The sequence below is a fragment of the Microcebus murinus genome, chromosome 28 (assembly GCF_040939455.1).
Source record: "Microcebus murinus isolate Inina chromosome 28, M.murinus_Inina_mat1.0, whole genome shotgun sequence".
Taxonomy (NCBI): Eukaryota; Metazoa; Chordata; class Mammalia; order Primates; family Cheirogaleidae; genus Microcebus; species Microcebus murinus.
In genome coordinates this window covers 1064583-1085892 of record NC_134131.1, presented here as the reverse complement: position 1 = coordinate 1085892, position 21310 = coordinate 1064583, and positions in this window count along the sequence as shown.

Below are 21310 nucleotides of genomic sequence, written 5' to 3'. Positions count from 1 at the left end.
CAGGACAGACGCACCCCTCTCCTCTAAGCTATAGACATTTATTAAGCGCTTGCAGTGTGCCAGGTACTCAAGTCATTTCCCCACACTGCTCTGAAAGCCTCAAGTGGCTTCTCTTCTGGGTTTAGAATATTACAAAACATAATGTCACTTTGCTTACCAAGACATGTCATCTGCCCCAGCCCACCTCTCTGGTCTCAGCTCCATCCTCACTCTCTGCCCTCCAGCCACCTGGCCTTCTTCCTGGCCTGTCCACTCACCACACTTTACCCTGCCTCAGGGCCCTGGTCCTTGCTATTCCCTCTGCCTGGAATGCTGTTCCCCATACTCTAGCTCTGTCCTCTTCACATTCGGGTCTCAGCTCAGGTATCTTCACTTCTCAGAGTCCTGTCATGAAGACCTGTTTCGGGTCTGCACCAGACTCTGTCTATCACTTCACTTTCTTTTCTTTCTAGGACTTTTCACTCTCAGATATATTCTTGTCTGTTTGTGGGTTCACTGTCTGTCTCTGCCACCTAAATGTAAAATGCAAAATGAATAGGGGAAGAACAAGAATATCTCTTGTTCACTGCTTTGCCACCAGCACCTAGAGGCGTTCCTGGCATACAACATGAGTAAAATAAACATCAATAGATCTTATTAGCTCCAGTTAATGGTAGAGAAAACTGAGGCTTAGTGAGTATATTAATTAGGACTGTGTGAGTAACAGAATGCCCAAGTGGTACCCAGAGGTGAGTGATTGCCGGCACTGGTCCAATTGCTCAGTGATAGTGAAAACCTCAAGCCAAGCGTCTTCCCATCCTTCTACCTAGCCTTCCCCAGGACATTACTCTTAGCTTCCCCTCATGGTTACAAGGTGGCTGCTGCTGCTCCTGACATCATTTGGCATTCAAAGCAGGAAGAGGAGGATAAGACCAAATTTCGATCTAGCCAAGCCTGTCCCCCTTTTTATTGGGCCTTTCCCATTTCCAGAGCACCCCTCACAGAGATTCTACTTCCAGCTCATTGGCCAGATCTGTGCCACTTGTGTCAAGGGAAACTGAGAAACTGAGCTCTCTGCAGGCTCCACAGTAGAGGGAAGCAAAGGAGAAGTGGGTTGGACAGGAGTGTTGAGTAAGCCAACCTCGGTGACAGCCCCAGAGAGGTGAGGTGACTTGCTCATGGGCACAGTTATAAACAGCAGAACTGGGATTTGAGCCCAAGTCTGTCTGACTCCAGGGCCCCTGCCTCCAGGGCCCCTGCCCTGCTGGTCACACCCTGGTGCTTTCCTCCTGGCACCTGGGTTGAAATAGAAGGCGCTAGAGCAGACAGCAGAAGCATCATGACATCCATAGCCTGGCCATGTGCAGTTGTGCCTCAGCTGGCCTTTCTTGATCAGCACCCAACACCTCCTTCCCTCCCATGATACACCCCAGCGCGCCTGCCACGACAAGCCATGTAGGGTCACCTGAACCTACCCAGTCCCTGCACCCTCTTCTGTCCCTTTGCACGTGTTGTTCTTTGCCCAGCATGCCTGCTGACCCTGCACCACTCTGCTCGTCCACCAAGGACCAGCTCAAATGTCACCTCCCCCGACCTTTCCTCTTTCTCGCTCAGCGATTTGGCACCCACAGCATACCCCAGACAGTTCAGGGTGCTTCAACATGCCCTTGTATAGCTGGCACTCCAAGGAGGGAGACACAATAAACAACAAAATAAAGATAGAGGTACCGTGTTAGGGAGCCACTGAGGGGGTGTGCCCAGCAGAATAACAGCCACCCCCTCAAGATGTCCACATCCTAACCCTTGGAACACCTGTGAACCCCTGGAACCCTGGAACCTGCATGTTAGGTTACAAAGCAAAGGAGAACTAAAGTTGAAGATGGAATTAAAGTTATGTGTAATAAGGAATCTGGCTGGCCTTTGTCCCCAGTTCCTGGGAAGGAACTCCTAACTCCTTGGAATCTCCCAAGTGATAAGTAAGTGTCCTTGTTATTTGTGGTGGGTCCCCCTGCCCACACCTGATAGTTTATGCTAATGAGGTGACTCAGGATGGGGGCTAGACATGCCAGGAAGACCAGCCATGTGCTTGGAGGGTGGCACTCTGAGCCACGTGGTACCAACCCAACCTCCATGGAGGAGGGGGGGCTGGAGGGTTCAAACTCGTGGCCACGGATTCAGTCAGTTCAGTCAATCCTGCCTACATGGTGAAACCCCAATAAAAACCCTGGACCCCAAAGCTTGAGTGATCCTCCCTGGCTGGCAGTACTCCAGGAGGGCCCTGACTCCACAGGGAGAGGACAGCGGAGGCTTCATGTCTGAAACCCTCTGAGACCTCACCCTGTGCATCTGTCCCTTTGGCTGGCTCTGATTTGTAACCTTTTATAGTCTAGCACTTTCCTGAGTTCCTTGAGTCATTCTAACAAATTGTCAAGCCTGAGTGGGTTCTGAGAACCCCTGAGTTTGTAGCCAGCTGTGAAGTGAGAGTGGCCTGCAGACCCCTGACCTGTGCAAGGAGCAGAGCGCTCGGTTATAAAGTATTGTCATGCTGATTACATATGGCTGCTCGTTCGGTCCTCAAAACCACCCCCGGCGCTATTGACCTCGCTCTGCAGGTGGAGAAACTTGCGAGGATGCAATGATGTGGTCAAGGACACACTGTGGCCTTGGATCTAAACACAGGGTGGCCTTCCTTTAAAGCTGGTTTGATTCTCAGCAAACCTTACTGGTTGGTCATCAAGGTGGGAGGTGGTCAGAGTGCCACCAGCATTGGGCAGGTGCCCCGTGTGTGCAACTGATGGGAATGGCTGGTAGGCATGCAAGGGCAGCCCCGGGGGAAGAGGTGCTGCGTACACAGTGGGTTCGCTAGTGTGTGCAGTTATCTGTCCGCAGCATACACTGTGTGCTTTTCTCACGGAAAACATCAGTTATTCAGATGAGGCTGTCAGGATGAGAAATCTGTTTAACAACCCACCCACCTGCGGGCTGGCAGATAGAATGGGGTCCCCACATAGTCTGTGAGTCATAGGATCTGGCACGATTGTCCCATCTGGGGAGCACAGATGGGGCAGGGGCCAGGGCTGGGCTGACAGCAGGACAAGAAGGCTGGGGTAGGGGAAACAGGGTCCCAGCAGGAGCCGCCGTGGGGCAGGAGGTGGTGGTGCTACGGATGGCATTCATTGTCTTTCCATTGCTTCTTTTTCTTTTTTCCTTTTCTTTCTTTCTTTCTCTTGTTATTTCTTTCATTCTTTCTTTCTTAAGAAAAAGCTGTAACCAGACAGCCCACGGAACAGCAAGATTGATTGTGTCACTCTGGCCTTTGAGGGAAGAAGGGGAAAATCAAATTATTGGACAGGGTCCTTTTAAGAAGCTGCTGCTTTAATTTATTTTCTTATATTTTGTCAATAGCTGTTGTTTTCTTCTTAAACAAGTGCTGCACTTTATAAATGGATTTTGCCTGGGCAAAACAAACACAGTCAGTCCATACTTTTACCTCTTTCCAAAACTTACTTAAAACGTGGTGAGTAACTAAGATGGGCCCACAGAGCCCGGCCACCACTTGGAAGGGTGACATGTGGCTTGGGAAAGACACCCAGCCTGGGAGGGCGAGGGCAGGAGGCAGGGTGGACACAGCAGCAGACCTGCGGCAGATGACCACCTCTGGCCACGCAGCCTGCGGAGGCTCCAGAGTCACCTGATTTGGTGAATTTTTTTTTTTTGAGACAGGGTCTTGCTGTCACCCGGGCTAGAGTGCAGCGGCATCTCAATAGCTCACAGCAACCTCAAACTCCTGGGCTCAATGTCTGTCTTCCAGTTAAATGGTCACCCCAGGGAAGTGACCGAGGACCCCAAAGGTCCAGAAGGGGCACGTGGCAGGGATGGACTCTGTACCGAGCCTGACTGAGACCTCAGTGAAGCCAGGATTGAAGGCCAGACCCCTCGGGGCCTTGAGCCCCCTGGGCTCAAGCGATCCTCCTGCCTCAGCCTCCCCAGCAGCTGGGACTACAGGCAGGCGCCACCATGCCCGGCTAACTTTTCTGGGTTTTTGTAGAAAAGGGGGTCTCACTATGTTGCCCTTCTCGAGGGAAGCCAGCAGCAATCCAATCCGGGTATTTCTGTGAAACCTGGTTTTTTGGTGTAACTGGTTTTCTTTAAATCTGCCCTCTCTGGGGCACACGGGACAGTCCTGCCCGGTGCCCTCTGCCGCCCGGCCCCTGCGTCTCCGACCCTCTTGGATCCCCAGGGCCACCCAGCTCCTGCGCTTGGAGGGGCCGCTGCCCTACCCAGACGCCTGGCGCCTGGAACCGGGCTCCGGTGCGCCCACCTCAGACGCCTCCCCGAACACCCGCCCCAAGAGACCAGGAAGGAGGGGCCCAGTGGGTATTTGCGTTCACCGCTCAGGAGAGCTGGCTTCTTTTGGTTTCAATGGTTTCAACAAGGCACAAGAATATGGTCTTGTCGGCCCGGCCTGGATCGCCTACCCTGGCCCTCGGCCAGAGGCCAGGGTCAGGCCTGCCTGAACCACTGGGAGACAGTTTCCCAAATGAGAACCACGCAGGGGAAAGACGTGGGCCAGAGCCCACCTTGTTTGGGGTGAGGACCCGAAGGCCTAGGTGGGTGGGTCCCGAGGAGGGAGGGATGGAGGGAGGGTCCAGGGACACACCAGCACCCATCACGTGGCCCAGGACGGGGAGGAAGAGCCCCCTGCCCGCCTGCCTCTGTGATCCTGAGGGAGGGCTCCAGTCACGGTCCCGGACTGCGCCGTGGATTCTGGGCGTGAACACTCAGGCCACACCCCCAGGTGTGCCAAAACCACAACCTCATTTTCCTACTGTCTGTGTTCTTCTCTGTTTCCAACCTCCGTTTTCCACTGACCAGCAGAAAACAAGTTTTGGCAAGTTCGGCGCTTATGGCTTGAACTCAGTGGACTCAGGACCCCCTCCCCTCCATGTCCTGGCGCCGGATCCCAGCAAACGTGGGTGATGTCGCAACATCAGGGAGGTGGCAGATGGATCATGGGTCAGTGTTGCCCCTGCTGGCACCACCAAGACATACACTGGGACATCTGGCTCTTGGCTGTCATCTCCCTTCCTCGTTGGCAGCCTATGAGATGTCTATGTCCCCATCTGGTCTCTGCTTGGAACGGCCAAGAAAGTCTTGGCTGCGGCTGTCCCCTCGTTGTAACTGCGGGGGACGCCCCTCCAGGCCTTGGCTGCCCCCCCAGGGCTCTGGGGCCAGGAAGCTCCATGGGCTGCCTCAGGCCCTCACTGCAGAGCCACTACCTCCCTGTCTACTGTCACCTCTCCTCCTCGGGGCACAAGGTACGTGGGGGCTGCACCCCTCCCAGGAACCAAGATCCGGGTGCCCCCTGCCATCACCCCCCCCAGCCCAACCACCACCCAACTCAGGAATGCTCCCGCAGGGCCGGGACTCTCTTCTCTCCGCCCCAGCCAGACATAATAGCAGCCTCGGCTGTCTGAGCCGAGGGGGAACGCTCCCTGGGCAGAGGGCGTTCCAGACTCGCCACCGAGGATAGGGCCTGGGCTGTGGGAGCCCCGAAGCCAAGATTAACGTCTCTTGCTTCTCTTGGTTCCCAGCCTGGGGTGACAAGGCCCCACTCTGTGCAGGACTGGAAGGGCCCCCTCTGGGTCAGGTCCACGGAGGCATCAGGACGGCTGGCTGGGGGGCTAAGGGCAGAGGCCAGGAGAGGCTGCTCTGCCCCCCGAAGGCAAGCGGATGTGGGGTCTGGGAGCCCGGCCCCCAGGCCTCTCGGGATCTGTGTTTGTGTCCCAGTCGCTGTCCCTGGGCACTCGGGAAAGCTTTAAGCCCCAGCAGTAGCAAAGCTGTGCTCAGGGGACCCGAGAAAAAGGTTGGTTGTTTGCACCAGAGCCAGGATGTCTAAAGGGGCACAGACCCGCTGGGTGGCAGGAATGAGGGGAAGAGACCCCAGGGAGAGAGGAAGCCATGCTCCGGGTTTAACTAATGCAAGTGGGAGTCGCTCACATTTATCTCCACCCAGGAAGGGCCCCCGGACTCCAGACAACTCGCCCCTTTGCCTGCTCATGTCAGCAAGTGTGACCTGGCCGGGCAGGCTCCCGGATTCTGTGCTCTCCCGCAGGACCGATGGCGTCAGTCCAGTATCTTTCGGTTCCAAGTGAGCAGAGCCCCCCTGCGACTGTCTTAATCACAAGAGGAAATGTGCCCACGCACAACTGAAAGTCAAAGGAGCCGAACCAGCCACTCTGAGCCTCCCGGGCTTTGCAGCAACTGCTGGCCAGGAGGCTCCAAGCCCCAAGGTCAGATCAGGACGTGCCTGAAGCTGCTCACCTGGCCAGGCTCTGGCTGAGACGAAGCCAGCCCAGACTCTGGAGGGTCCTGGAGCTCAGAGGTGCACCCAGCTCTGCTGCCAGCTTCTGAAGTTGTCTCAAAAAGCAACCCCTCCCACAAGAATTTCCAGAATCAGAAAGTGGGATAACAGGTGTTGGTGAGAAGTGCGGGGCAGGGGCGAATGCACAGGGGTGCAGCCCCTCCAGCACGGAGCTGCCAGGCAGCCCAGCAATTCCACTCCCAGGAATGCGCCCGGAGTCATGAAAACATACATGCACACCGAAATGTGTGCACGAGTGTTAACAGCAGATTTTTCATAACACACCTGCTCCTCGATTTACAATGGGGTCAACATCCCAAAAAATCCATCGTAAGTGAAAATTCAGGTCAAAAGTGCATTTAAGACTCCTCACCTACCAAACGCCGTAGCCCAGCCCACCTTAAGCATGCTCAGACGCTGACATGAGCCTACAGTTGGGCAAGATTATCTAACACAAAGCCTATTTTATAATAAAGTGTTGAATAGCTCATGCAATTCCCCGAATACTGCCCTGAGCGTGAAAGGCAGAAGGGTGGCCCGGGTCCCTGGACCGTGGTCTCCCCGAGCGCGAGTTGCATTCACACCGTCTCAAAGTTGAAGATCCTAAGTTGAACCATCATGAGCTGGGGACTGTCTGCAGTCAAAAAAAAAAAAAAAGGTGACAAGAACTCAAATGTTCATTAACTGATGAGTGGATAAACAAACTGTGGCCCATCCACACCATGGAGCACCCTTCAGACTCAAAAGGAGTGAAGCACTGGCGCGTGCTCCGGCGTGAATGAACCTGGAAAACATCGTGTGGGGTGAAAGGAGCCAGCACAAAAGACCACTTATTACGTGATTCTATTCATGTGAAATGTCTAGAACAGGGAGATCTATAGCAACAGAAAGTAGATTAGTGGTTGGAGAGATAGGAGGATGACAGCTTAAGGATTCCTCTTGGAGGTGACGAAAATATTCTAAATTGACTGTGATCGTGGTTGCACATATCTGCGAAGATACCAAAACCATCGAATCGTATACTCTCAGTGGGCAAATTGTACGGCATATGAATTATATCTCAACAAAGCTGTTTTAAACAAAAGGAACTCCTTGTAACCCTTGCAACTTGCCTCCCGGGAGGGTTCAGGACCCAGAGTCTCTCCTACGCTGGAGAGCCTAGTCCCCACCAGGCCACTGCCCCATTCCCCTACCTCATCCCCCACATCCCCGAGGCCCGGGACAAAATGCTGCCCCACGGCGAGGGGCTTGAGTGGGAGCCTCGGCCCCGCGCCCCGTGGGCTTGGAGATGAGGCTCCCAGGCTCAGCGGGATCTGGTCAGTCTCTATGCAGCCGTCAGGAAGCCGGGACCCCTGGAGGGCTCTTCTACGCCCATGCTCTGCACAGCCTGCCCCGTGCTGGCGCCGCCCAGAGACTCGGGCTTTGCCTTCACCGCACCTCCTTGGGCCTGCTGGCCTAGCTGCCCTGCCAGCCCCGAAGTGCCCCTCTGACCCTTATCGCCTCTCCAGCCCAGGCCTGCGGCCCCACCATCACCCCCAGGATCACGCACGCCTGCTGGCCCTTTGCCCACCTGCACCTGGCAGGGTCACACCTGCAGCTCCTGTTCTCCCACTTCTGCTGTGACACCCTATCCAGCCAGAGTGCCCCCTCTCTGCCGCCCACTTGCTGCCCATGACAACCACAAGGGTAACCCTTGTGCACGAACCTTTGTGTGCTTCCACTTGAGGTCACCAGCCTAGGCAGCCTCCCCTCCAGCCCACAGTCCCCCTCTCTGCAGCGGGGAGTTCACAGCTCACCCAACCTCAGGAAAGCTGGCCCTGGGGCCCAGGAGGAGGACAAGGATGCCCCTGCGGCACCACCGCACCGTATGTGACTGTGAGAAGCTGGAAGCCACCCCAGTGCTCGTCAAGGGGGCGCTGAGTGGCTGAAGCACGAGGTTGTAGAGACAGCAACGCATGGCAGCTCCAGGGACGAGCCGGACCCACGGGTACCCGCACAAACAGGCTCCACAACATATTTGGTGGGAAAAACACAAGAGGCAGAATGAGACAGTATGGTGACTTTTAAGACGGGGAAAAAATCCACAAAGAGGTTTCCCTCTTTTAAGATATCTATATATTTGGAAAATCAAGAGGGGAAAAAGTCGGCCCAGTATGGTGGCTCACACCTGTAATCCTAGAACTCTGGGAGGCCGAGGCGGGAGGACTGCTCGAGGTCAGGAGTTCGAAACCAGCCTGAGCAAGGGCGAGACCCTGCCTCTACTATAAATAGAAAGAAATTAATTGGCCAACTAAAAATATATAGAAAAAATGAGCCGGGCATGGTGGCGCATGCCTGTAGTCCCAGCTACTCGGGAGGCTGAGGCAGAAGGATCGCTCGAGCCCAGGAGTTTGAGGTTACTGTGAGCTAGGCTGACGCCACGGCACTCGCTCTAGCCTGGGCAACAAAGCCAGACTCTGTCTCAAAAAAAAAAAAAAAAAAAAAAAAAAGGAGGGAAAAAGTCTTAATAGTAGTTACATCTGGAAAGGGTAGAAAGCCCTGGGATTGGGGCTGGGGGTGCAGGGGGCTTTACCTGTAATGTTCTAGTTTTTTCAAAAGCAGAATGAATGCTCGAGTGGCACCTGTAATTTGTCGTAACTGGAGAAAGGCAAAGAATCCCCGTAGCTGGGCCGCATGCCCTCTGCCAGCCCCGCCGAGGTCTCCCTGGAGGCCCCGGGCCCCCGCCTGCAGGCCCCTTCAGGGCTCTGCCCCTCCATGGACCCCGAGAGCGCAGGCTGTTAGATCTTCCATTCAAAAGCACGGGAGTTCCTTATTCCCTTTCAGATGTAACTGTCTGTCACCAATAATAGTCTTTTTCGATTTCATTTCCTTCAGCTCCTGCCAGCCACTCTGAGAGTTTCCTCCCCTCCCCTGCTGCCCCCCCCAGCCCCAAGTCAAGGGAAAAAAATACATTTTTGCCTTTACTATGATGTATGCGATCCCATAAAATAGTGAAACAGATATGAAAGGTTGAGAGAAGGTAGATAAATGGCTCCTATTATTCTACCAATCAAATGAAATACCTCTCCACGTCCTCATTTGAATGATAATAAAACTCAGAGAGGCTGCTGGCTCACTGTTGTCGTCCCTGCTGCAGCTCCAGCGGTGAAGCCGCTGCCCGGCCAAGGTAACCTTGGGGTGTCCTCTGCAGTTGGCCCGGCCTGCGTTCCCAGCCCCCCACCCCTTCCTACCCCACCCCCATCGCACCGCCGTTTGCCCAGCCCCCACTAGCAGAACAGCCCCCCAGCCCTGCCCAGGTCCACAGGGCAGAGCCTGGGCCCCAGAATCCAAGCCCACGGTCCCCCCCTTGCCCCCGGGAATGTCCTCCTCTCTGCCACGGCCTTTCACTACCTGGCTCAGCCTTCCTGGCCCAGAACTCTTGTGAAAACCCCTGCCTGCGGGACCAGGCGGATCACCTAGCGGGCCATTCCAACAGTCCCCACTGCAGACCTCCTCGGTCAGGGGACTGTGGCCTGTGTCCTGTTCTGTCTGGGCTGCTCAACTCTGCATTCCTGGCAGGCAGGGGCCAAGTGGGGCTACCCCGAGCACATGCTCTGTTTCATTGGTCTCAGGTACATCTAGGGTGCATGCGGGGAGCCCTCCCACGATGCTCTGCTCGGATGCGGGTCAGAGGAAGAGCAGGTGGGAAGCACTCCCCATTAGCAGCTGCTCAGGAGCTGCAGGCTGCAGGCGAGGCCGCCTCCCGTTCTGAGACGACATTGCTGAGGACTTACACTGTTTCTCCCCCTTGGAGTTTACAGTTCTGTTTCCCTGGGTTGGCGGCACCTCCCATAAGTCCTTGCCTGACAACACTCCCCGACCCCACCCGGCGGGGACACACCTGTGACTTTCGCTTTCCCTGAACTGCTCCCTCTTTTCCGAGGGCAGCTCACCCCCTCCCCGCCACAGGCTGGGTGGCAGGCTGCCAATCATGAGCGCCCCGCCCGTGGGCACTGACCAGCGGGGGGAGGCCAGGCACACCCTCTCTGCAGCTCTGAATCTTCAGTAGGTTTTCTCCTGGGGGACCACATCCAAAGAGACGTCCTTTCAGTTCTCACTACTTGGCTCCCTGGCGTTGCCCTGACTTCCCTTTCCTTCCCCTGAATTCCCCTTTGCTTAAGGCGGCCAAAGTCGGTTTCTGGCACAAGGACTGACCGGGGTGCGGACAACGCCCCGGGTTGGTCTCCAGGGTACTGGGACTTCCTCTGTCATCTCGCAGAGCTGCAGCACCTCCTCGGCCACCTCCCTCCATGAGGGCAGGGGCTGTCTGCACCCCTCTTGCCCCCCAGCCCCCCAGCCCCAAGGACACAGTCAGTGACAGCGGACGGAAGAGGAGTAATGTGCCCACTTTAGAGATGGGGAAGACGAGCCCCAGAGACCAAGTGACAAGTCAGGACCCTGGGACTCTTCCCTCTGCACCAGTTGCTCTCAAGTGCCCGACTGTCCCTCTCCTGGGCTTTCCCCACACCAGGAAGGGGCAGGAAGCGGAGTCCGGGGTAGCGTCTCCGAAGAGACAAGCTGGTGCTTAAGCCTCCGGTCCCTGAGGGCGAGGAGCACCAGCCATGGGATGCAAGGTTAACCGATTGCAAGAAACAGAAAGCTTCCAGAATGCGCCGGGAGGCTGTCAGGTGGCTCACAGAACTGACTGGAGACACAGAAACCCTGCCCTGAGAAGGAAGAGGGGCATGCTGCTTGGAGCCGGCTCCAGCCATTTCTCAGGCCTTGTACCAGGCCTCTGGTCAGGTGGCTAGCCACGCCCCAGACATGTGGCCCTCCTTCAGGCAGCATAAGGCCTTGGGGGACAGTCCCCACTATCCATCCCCTGCACATGACGGAGGAGGAGGAGCCCCCAAAACAAACACAGGGGAAATGGATTTGCCACAGCTGAAGCCCTGGAAGCCAACCAGCCAGGCCACCCAGGCTGTTATTCCAGGTTCTAGCCTGGCTTGGCCTCCAAAGGGCTATTCTGGGGCTGGGGTTGCAGCCCAGCCCCTGCTCAGGCTCACAGCAGGATTGGGGCCACAGGCTTGGAGAGCGGAGGGGTCTTGGCGGAGACTGAAGCTGCACACTTTGCAGCTGGGGCCTCAAGGCTCGTGGAGAGGCAGCAACAGAGCCCAGGCCTTCCCACCCCACCAAGGGGCCAGCTCTGACTGGGGACCCGGCCCTCCACCAGGGAGGAGGCGGTGCGCACCAATGACAGTGGCTGTGAGGCGCGTGACATTCAGCCGGGCTCCCTTATGTATAAAACGGGGCTGCTTCACAGGGCTATCGTAAGCATTAAACAAATACTAAATTTATTTATTCATATGCAAACACTTGGGATGGAAATGAAAACATATGTCCATGCAAAGATTTGTGCATGAAAGTTCATAGCAGCTTTACTCGTAATCTCCCCAGACTGGAAACAGCCCAAATGCTCCATCACCTGGTGCAAGGATACAGGGACTGCGGCATCTGCCCACCCCCGTGAGGACGGCTCAGCAGTAAAGGGACGAGTGCTGATCCTCCCGACAACAGGGATGAATCTCTGAAGCATCGCGCTGAGCGACAGAAGCCAGACTCAAGGGGCTACATCTGTACGATTCCACATGTCATTCATTATTTGCGGTAATGTTCTGTGAAGTCCCCGGGAACACGGAACTCCCCAGAACCAAAGCGTCACTCCTGGGCAGATAGACGCAGGGTGCGCTTCCTGTGAGCCTCTGGTCACCACGTTTTCATCAACTGATCAATACACACTTTGTGGCGTGTGTGTTTCTGTTTGAAGACACCCTATTTAATACATATTGTTGACTATATTGGCACTTCACTCGTGGCCACCGCATGCTCACCAGTGCCTGAGCAAAGCTACTCTACCTCGTGCATTTTCCCTGTAAGGCGCACACGACCTCCTTGCTAGTTTAGGCCACCGGCCAGCGCTTCAGCCCTATGTTTGGGGCCATTTTAACAGCAAAACTCCCAACAGAAGGCACAAAAATGTGGAAAAGGTGGCACTAGACTGCAAAAAAAAAAAAAAAAAAAAGATGCTTGTTTGATCTGAGAGCAGAAACATGGAGACAGAGCGTCTCTTTGTTCGGTGTCAGCTGGAAACGCACATTGAGTGAATGACATTTTTTCAGAGATCCGCAAAAGTCCATGAATGACCGCTTAAAGCACCCTGAGTGTTGATTTTAGAGTTACAAGTAAATTTTTGTGCAGGTGGGCACATTTGCAAATATGGAATTTGCAAATATGGAGGATTGACTGCATATGAAATTCTAGAGAAGAAAAAAATCTAACCTGCAGTGCCAGAAAGTAGCCACCAGGGAAGGAGCCACAGGACACCGTCTGAGCTGTTGAAATGTCCTCTGTCTTGATTATAGTGGTTATGCAGGGAAGCAAATGTATAAAACTCATTGAAATATGCACTTTAAAATGGGTAGATTTTATTGTTTGCAAATTATACTTCATTAATTTGACTTTACAAAAACTACTTAGCGTGATGCCTGATCATTCCTCTGCTTCTCTTGGGGTCTTGGGACCAGCTCCCTCGGAAGGGTCAGTACGGGACAGAGGGAGAGGCAGGATGGCCAGCTCGGGGCACATTCAGAAGCGGTTTTCATCTCCCCCGGCCCATGAAGCATGTCGGACCCAGGCCTCCAACGTGTCCCTCTCTTTTCTGCTGTGTCAGTCAGGACTCTTGGTTGCAAATGACAGTAACCCAACTCATCCCCCCCTTAGACAAAACAGTTCCTCCATAACACCTAGGGGCTCAGGTGACGCCTCCAAGCCAAGGTTGGCCACCCTCTCCTGACAGTGTTTCTCTGCGTTGCCCTCTCTCTGGGACCATGGGCAGCAAAGTGGTCACCAGCAGCTTCAGAACTCCAAGAGGAGGGAGTGTCTCCGTCCCAGCAAAGATGCAGGGGCAGGAATCCTTTGCCCACGTCTCCACGGCCAAGGGCATGGAATACGCGGCTGTCAGGCCCGAGTCATGTGACTGCTCCCCTTGAACAACATGGACCAAGAGTGGGGGAGGCTCCTTCCAAAAGAGATGGGGGCCAGGCAGAAGGAGTGGGTGCCTGGCACCCAGTTTGTTGAGCCAGGGATACTTTCCCGAGTAGACACACCAAGAACCCAAACCTGGCAGAGGGTAGACGGAAAGTGGAAACGAAACTGCTGGCTCTGAGTAGCCCAGGGGAAAGAGCAAGGAGATTTCCTGGGGCCCAGACCTCTTCTCCCTGCAGCTCCCGCTGGCTAGAATATGCTGCCTGACTTGCTCCCCAGCTCCCTGCTCCCAATCCAGAATCCAGGAAGCATCTGTCCCCCTTGCCACAGGGATTCCGCTGACCTACACATCTTGTCCCTGTTTCGGGGTTAACCCCAATTACTGTGAAAACTATTTTCCTGGCATCCCAAGAGCCTGCTCATTCCATTCTGGTCTTAGGGAAGTATTGTGTGTCCATCTTTTCAGCAGGTCTGTGATCAATGAAACATCTTGAGCACCAGTGAATTTCTTCGGACTCCAGCTATTAGAGGGTCAGTTCTGTCCCCGTCCCCTTCAAGAAGCTTCTATATGAACACAATGAATTCTCCTTCGATTTATTATTAATGAAATATATTAAGTATCTGCTTAACTGGAAACAAGAGGAAAGAGATGGTCCCTGCCCTCATCTCTTCCCTTCTAATTTTTATATTCTTGTTTATTTTCTTGTGTTATTGCATTGGCTAGCACTCTGTTACAAAGAGTCAACACCCTTGTCCTATTTGTGCTGCTGATGTGTCAACATTAAATATAATGTTTATTCTTTGTGTCTGGTAGATTCCCTTTATCAGGTTAATAAAATTGCCTTTTGTGTCTGGTTCCTAAGAAAGAGTGATTTTTTTAAAATCATAAATTGATGTTCACATTTATCAAATGCTTTTTCCAGATTATATTGTACTGGGATCTCTAACCCAAAAGCTACAATATACTTTTCCCTAGTAGAGGTAGAAGCTTAGAGGAGGGGTCAAGAAGGACCAGGGACAGCTGGGGAAGGAAGACACATTTGAGTAGGTCCCCCAAGTGTGTAGGGAAATGACCAGGAGTCAGCGGAGGATAGCATTTTGGGTTGGGGGAATCCTGGGGGGCTCCCTAAGCAAGGGTACAGGGTTGTGACCATGCCTTCCGAGAGGGGACTGGTCTGGTGTGGTCCTCTCACGTGAGCCCCTCTCCTGGTTTGTGAGCACCTGCCCACAGGGGTCCAGGGCACCCTCAGCCCCACGAGCCGTGACAGCAACATCCACTCCTGGTATTCCACGGTGAGGTCAGCACATACAGCAACAATCGAAAGAACAGTCACAATCACCCTTAAAAATTGCTTAAATTGCCCATAAAAAACATACGTGGGGTTTATGTCTAAAACTCTGAAAGAATTCTAGAGTGCTCCAGCTTCCTGCCTGGCTGACTGTATCCTGCTTCAATGCTGAGCTTCACTGGATAACTTTAACACCCATTAACGGATTTCTTAGCTGCCAGGAAGATTACCTGAGTTGGGCTCTCTCAAGTCAGCCAGAAGTTAGACAGTACAGGAGGTCGCTGTGCCATGCCTGCAGCAGGGACTGGATGCCTCTCCCGGTGTCTCCTCTAGGTCTGGCTGAGGCTGGCCGGGACACCGGGGCCTCCCCTGCCCCATTTGCACGGACAGTGACCAGGCAGTGGTGGGCGTCTTCCAAGTCTGGCTTGGAAGGGTCCCTGGACCCAGCTGACCCAGGCACGACCTTGCTCTCTGCCTCTGTGCGTGGCCAACACCACCTCAGGACAGGAGTCCTGTCTGCCAGCACCACCCAGACCTGGCAACTGGGCTCTGGGCTCCACCATGACTCTCCTTGCTTTACCGCCACCAGTTTCTCAGTTCATGTTTTCCTCGTGGGCCACCCTGCAGCCACAATGGCCCCTTCTTTTTCCTCAGACGCCCCAAACTCATTCCTACCTCAGGACCTCCGCACTGCCTGTTCCCTTTGCTGGAATGCTCTTCTTTCTCACCCGCCAGGCCTCAGCTTCCATGTCACCTCCTCGGAGAGACCTCCCCAGAATGCTTTTTAAATAGCACCTCAGGGCCAGGCGCAGTGGCTCAAGCCTGTAATCCTAGCACTCTGGGAGGCTGAGGTGGGCGGATTGCTCGAGGTCAGGGGTTCAAACCACCCTGAGCAAGAGCCAGACCCCGTCTCTACTATAAATAAAAAGAAATTAATTGGCCAACTAATATATATAGAAAAAATTAGCCGGGCATGGTGGTGCATGCCTGTAGTACCAGCTATTCGGGAGGCTGAGGCAGGAGGATCGCTTGAGCCCAGGAGTTTGAGGTTGCTGTGAGCGAGGCTGACGCCACGGCACTCACTCTAGCCTGGGCAACAAAGCGTGACTCTGTCTCAAAATAAATAAATAGCACCTCAGTTCTGTCACCTGCATCATGTCACCATCCATGTCCCCTACCCATGGAAGATCTTAGCTGTCCTGGTCTCCTTGCATGGGCACCAGTGCCCGCAGCGTCTGCCTGTGGTGAGTGCTGCCTGTCCCCCGCACCCCTGAACAGCGGAGCCCTGTCCGCCCTGGCTGCTCAGGCCGGCCGTGCAGGGTCTCCCTCCCCCCCAAACCTGTGGCCTGACTCACTGGCCACTGCCCGAACTTCGTCGATGCCATCTCGGAACTCTGGTCCCACCTCCCAGGCCAGCCCCCGCCCCAGGGCCTGCTCCCTGCCCGGTGTCAGCTGACTCCCAGGGTCGCTGTGCACCTGTGCGCTTGTCCTGCGCCGCGCACCGCCAGCTCCTGCCCAGCGCGGGCCTCGGGCGATCGCCCCTCTCCGGCCCTGCCGCCCCATTCATCCCCATTAGCCGCGGTCCGCGGGGCGCGGGGAGACGGATTCCGGCGCGGGGCGCTGAACCGTGCAGATGAGGATGTAGCGCGCTTGGCGGCGGGAGGGGCGGAGAGCGGGGCGGCTGCCTCGCCATGCGCCGGGCCGCCGGGCATGCCTCTGGGGCCCTGGGGGACCCGCCCCCCTGGAACCGACCTGAGGACACCGCCTGGCCGGGGAGAGGCCCGGTCCCTGCCCGGCTCCCGCCCCTCTGTCCAGAGTGCCCCGCCTGCGTCTCTGCCCCGCACCCCAAGGACCCCGAGGCTCCTAGACCACCGGCTCCCTCTCCGCAGACAGAAAGCCACCCCGGCCTCTGTGGCTCCCCGCCCGGGCCTGTGTGTCTGCCACCCCACCCTGCTAGCCGGTTCTGACCTGTGCGGACAGGTGCTCGCCCTCTGGCGTAGAAAGAGCCATGCAGAGGAAAACCACGAGGAGAGATCGCAGCCGCTCCGGCGGGAGGGGAAGGCTCAGCCTTGCGTTACCTGTTACCCGCACCGGCGCGGGAATCGCCACCTCTGCAGAGGGCGGTTTGGCTACAGCTACTCAGTTAAAAATGCACATGCCCTTTAACCCCGCGGTGCACTTCCGACATTCATCCTATGGGGATACAAGTGCCCAGAGATATAAACACAAGGGCGTTCACTGCCTGGAAACTTCTTACCTGTCCCCCAGGGGGGCTGAGTCAACCCCACCCGGCCACACAGCAGGCCCGGCTCCCAGGACGGCCACCGCCTGGAGTTGCCACAAGGAGTAGATTGGTTCAGATAAATCGAGCGTTCCTAGGAGTGTGCGACGCACAGCAAGTATAAAAATTCTTGCTGTCATTAACGGGGTGCTGTTGTCGAAAAGAATGGGGTGCATCTATACATGCCCTACCGGTATGCACTTATCTCCCAGAAACGCCAGCCAGTGAAAGGCACGGACAGCAGAGCGTGCACAGAGCTCTGGCCAGCGTGCGGGTCTGTGGATTTCGTCCTGACTTGTTTTTGTTCTCAAGGAGACCTGCTTTCTAATGCATAGGCCATCTCTGGGCGGGCACAGACAGGGCGTGGCCACAGCCGCTGTCCCGGGGAGTTGGGGGGGGACCAGGGGACAGGGGTGAGAAGGGGTTGGCACTTATCTTCCCATGCAGTTTGCAGTTTTAACACCTGCCTGCGCCACCTATTTGAACAAATACATCACCTTTAAAGACTGGTGACGAGCCGTCCGCGTCTCCCCCGGGCTGCGAGCCCCTTGAGGACAGGGATGGATGTGTCCGAGCCCAGCATGACCTGGCACACGGAGGTACTTGGCAAATGGCGGCTGACGGGCCAGCCGGCTGGAATCCCGTGTGGCCCTTCTGCAGGGGCCCCACCCCAGGTGTGATTCCGGGGAGATGCTCACAGATTGGTGGGGTGAGCACGCCGGAGCAGCCTGGGGAGGGTCTGGCCAGAGGAAAGCAGCTCTCTGGTGGGGCAGACCCAGGGCACCACCTCCCAGAGGGGACGATCCCAGAAGGCCCAGGTGCGAAGGTGCGTCCATGCCTCCGGGTACCTCTGGCAGCCCCCATCAAGGGCTGGATGCCTGGGCCACAGCAGAGCCCCCTCTGCATGCAGGTGCTGATGTCCTCCGGGGACTGGGGAGACACTACCATGGCAACAGCCTTGGCAGTGCCCCGGGGGTCATTGTGTGGCTTTCGCACCCTCCGATGGGCTGAGGGGTGGGTCCCCAGCTCTGTGGCAGTGCTGCCCTCCGAACCAATGCCTGGGCTGAGGAGCAGAGATGAGGACGCCGGGCCCAAGTAGGGACTTGCTGGGGCCACCTCTGCCATCAGCCCTGACTTGGGACCACCCTCTCCTGTATCCCTCATCCTCCCGCCCAGCAAAGCAGTGGCCACTCCAGCCAGACCCCAGGAGAGAGAGGGGTTGGCCGTGTACCTCGAACCAGAGCTGTAGCACGGAACAGCCCTCGAGCTCCCATCTACCGGGTGAAGGGGCAAAACCCGGCTCCTCCCTGCGGGATGCCCCGCAGTCACGACGGAGGCAGCCGGGGGTGCGTGGGCACAGCTAGGGCTGCACACGCGTCGTGGGGAGGCGGAAATGCACACTGCAGCAAGACGGGGACTGCCCGGCCACCAGGGCACAAGGGCAGTGACACGCAGCTCGTTCTGCGGGGACAGCAGACAAGCGCCAGATTTTAAAGATACGAAACGTGCAGAAAGACATGTGACACAGTCCACAGCTGCGAGGGCACGGCAGGGCGTGGGGGGCACAGACTAGGGCAGAAATGGGACCTCGTTCTGTCCATCTTCTAAGTAGAATGGGTTCTTATTTTCCCTGTGCTATAAAAAATATTTTAAAATTAAAATGCAAGGTCTTTGCTCCATCTGGCACTCTCAACGGGAGGCCCACCCTGAGCGCCCCCACCCGCCCATCGCCCCTGGCTCGCCCCACAGCGCCAGCCCCTCCGACAGGTATGCGCGCCACCCCGGCCTGCCTGGCCCGGGTCGCCAAACTACAGCCGGCGAGGAGAGTCCCACCCACTGCCCGGTTTTATATAGCTCGAGAGCTAAAGATGGTTTTGTGTTTTTTTAATGGTTCAAAATCAAAAGAGAGATGATATTTCACGACACATGAAAATTACATGAGGTTCAAATTTTAGGGTCCCTAAGTGAAATGTCGTTGGGACATACCCACGCCTGTTTGCTCACATCATCAGGGCAGCCACCCTCTGCCCTGGAGGTGAGGCGGGGCCATCGCGGGGCCCTGAAGCCTAATGCACCTACGGTCCAGCCCTTTGTGGACAGTCTGCCATCCCCTGGTCTGGACCGCCGGCTCTATTTTGTTCCCATGTGTATCCCAAGGGCCTGCAACATGCCTGTACACAGTAGGTGCTCAGCAAATCTGGCTGAAGGAGTATATGGGGGAGCATGTTGCTTCTGCCTCCTAGAGAAAGTGACGCGCGTGCCAACCCCTTCCCCATCTCTTCCTGGCAGACAGCACCACCTGCCGAGCCCAGGTGAGCTCAGGTCCCGCTGAGCACGGGGAGAGGTACCCATGGGGCAGGCAGTGTCGAGTGCTCCAGTCCCTGGGGTAAAGCCTGGAGTGGCACCAACAGGGTGGCCCCAGGTCTCTGGAATGGTGGCGTGGCCTTGCAAGTGGCCCTAGCGGTTGCCCCCAAGGACCCTACCTACTCCCACAGCCCTTCCTCCTGCAGGTGCTCAGCCTGCTGTGCTCCCGCTGCAGTTGGGCGCCCTCTGGTGGTCACTGGGAGTGGCTGCTTCCAAGGCGCACGTGGCCTTAGCCTCCCTGGGCATCTTCCCGGAGGGAACCCCAGCCTGGCCTCTACAATCCGGCTGACCACCTCCCCCAGAGATCCATGAGCCCACCGTCTTGGGCTCTTGGGCCTTCCGGTTCCTCCCCCTCTCCCCTTCTCCCTCTGGGGTAGCCTGGTGTCACAGGATGGCCTCCCACCAAGCTGATCGGGGAGCCACTTGTAGATGAGGCAGCCCAGGGCTCCTGGGGACTCCCAGGCTGCCTGATACTCACTGCCCCTGCCACTACCAGTGTGCACTCTAACAGAGCAGGAGGGTGGCCTTGGTCCCCACGGCCCAGGGACCCGCCCAGAGGGATGGGCAGGGGGCAGCCTTACAAGCTTCCTTGTGTTTCTTGCATATCTGAAGAGGCTGCATTCTCTGTGGGTGGGTAAGGGCCCCTTGGTGCAAAGAACTGCTCCAGGTTCTATTTTGGGGACAGGAAATTTGGCTCTAACCATGCCAAAACCCCACCTAGCAGTGATCATGTGCTCGTCACCACAGCACACTGCACCACTAGCAACCGTTCCCTGTCTGCTGCCACCAAGAGACTGGGCTCTGGGAGGGCAGGGGCAAGACTGAGTCTTCTCAGTAACTCCAGCCTTGGGCCAGAGCCTACTTGGGTGAATGATAGTAGACAGATAGATGTAGGATAGATGGGTGGATGGATGGAGGATGGATGGAGGAGGAATGGGTAGATGGATGGATGGATGGGTGGGTGGGTGGGTGGAGGATGGATGGATGGAGGGAGGAGGAATGGGTAGATAGATGGGTGGTGGGTGGATGGGTGGATGGATGGAGGAGGAATGGGTAGATGGATGGATGGGTGGGTGGATGAAGGGTGGAGGATGGACGGATGGAGGAGGAATGGGTAGATGGATGGGTGGGTGGGTGGAGGATGGATGGGTGGAGGAGGAATGGGTAGATAGATGGGTGGTGGGTGGATGGGTGGAGGAGGAATGGGTAGATAGATGGGTGGTGGGTGGATGGATGGAGGAATGGGTAGATGGATGGGTGGGTGAGTGGAGGATGGATGGAGGGAGGAGGAATGGGTAGATGGATGGATGGGTGGGTGGGTGGGTGGAGGATGGATGGATGGATGGATGGATGGAGCAGGAATGGCTAGATGGATGGGTGGGTGGGTGGGTGGGTGGGTGGATGGATGGATGGATGGATGGAGGAGGAATGGGCAGATGGATGTCCTGTAGCAGGACTGACCTCCGGAAAACACAACCTCTGGGTCCCCAGCCAAGGCCACAACCACTCCTCCCCATCAACCCCAGCCTGTCTTGCCAATCTCGTCTCCAAATATCTCCTGGTTCCACTACTACCCTGTATCCGTGCCCTCTGCCCCTCCCCCACGGCCCCCTCAGCAGCCACCCCAGGTTACGTCATGCGGAGCCCAGTCTGGCCTCAGGACCTCTATGGAAGCTGGCACCAAAATCTAGATCACTGTGCTCACAAAGTGTCCCAGAGATGGTGCCCTCCCCTCCTCCCAGGCTCCTCACAGGCTCCTCGCAGGCTCACATTACTAACCGAAATGCTTGTCTGTCTTCTGTGCCCCACACAAGGCGGTGGCGGCGTCCTTGCCCTTCTCTCTCCTCTTCCTCTCCACCCGCAAGCTGGCGCTTAGCTCCCATTGGGGAACGACTGCCCCGTGCCTGCCCTTCTGAGAGCAGAGGTCCCACCCAGCCTAGGAAGGGGGTGGTGTGGCGCACAGCTGCAAGGGGTGGGCAGACGGTGCGCCTCCCCCCAGCTGTGCGCTCT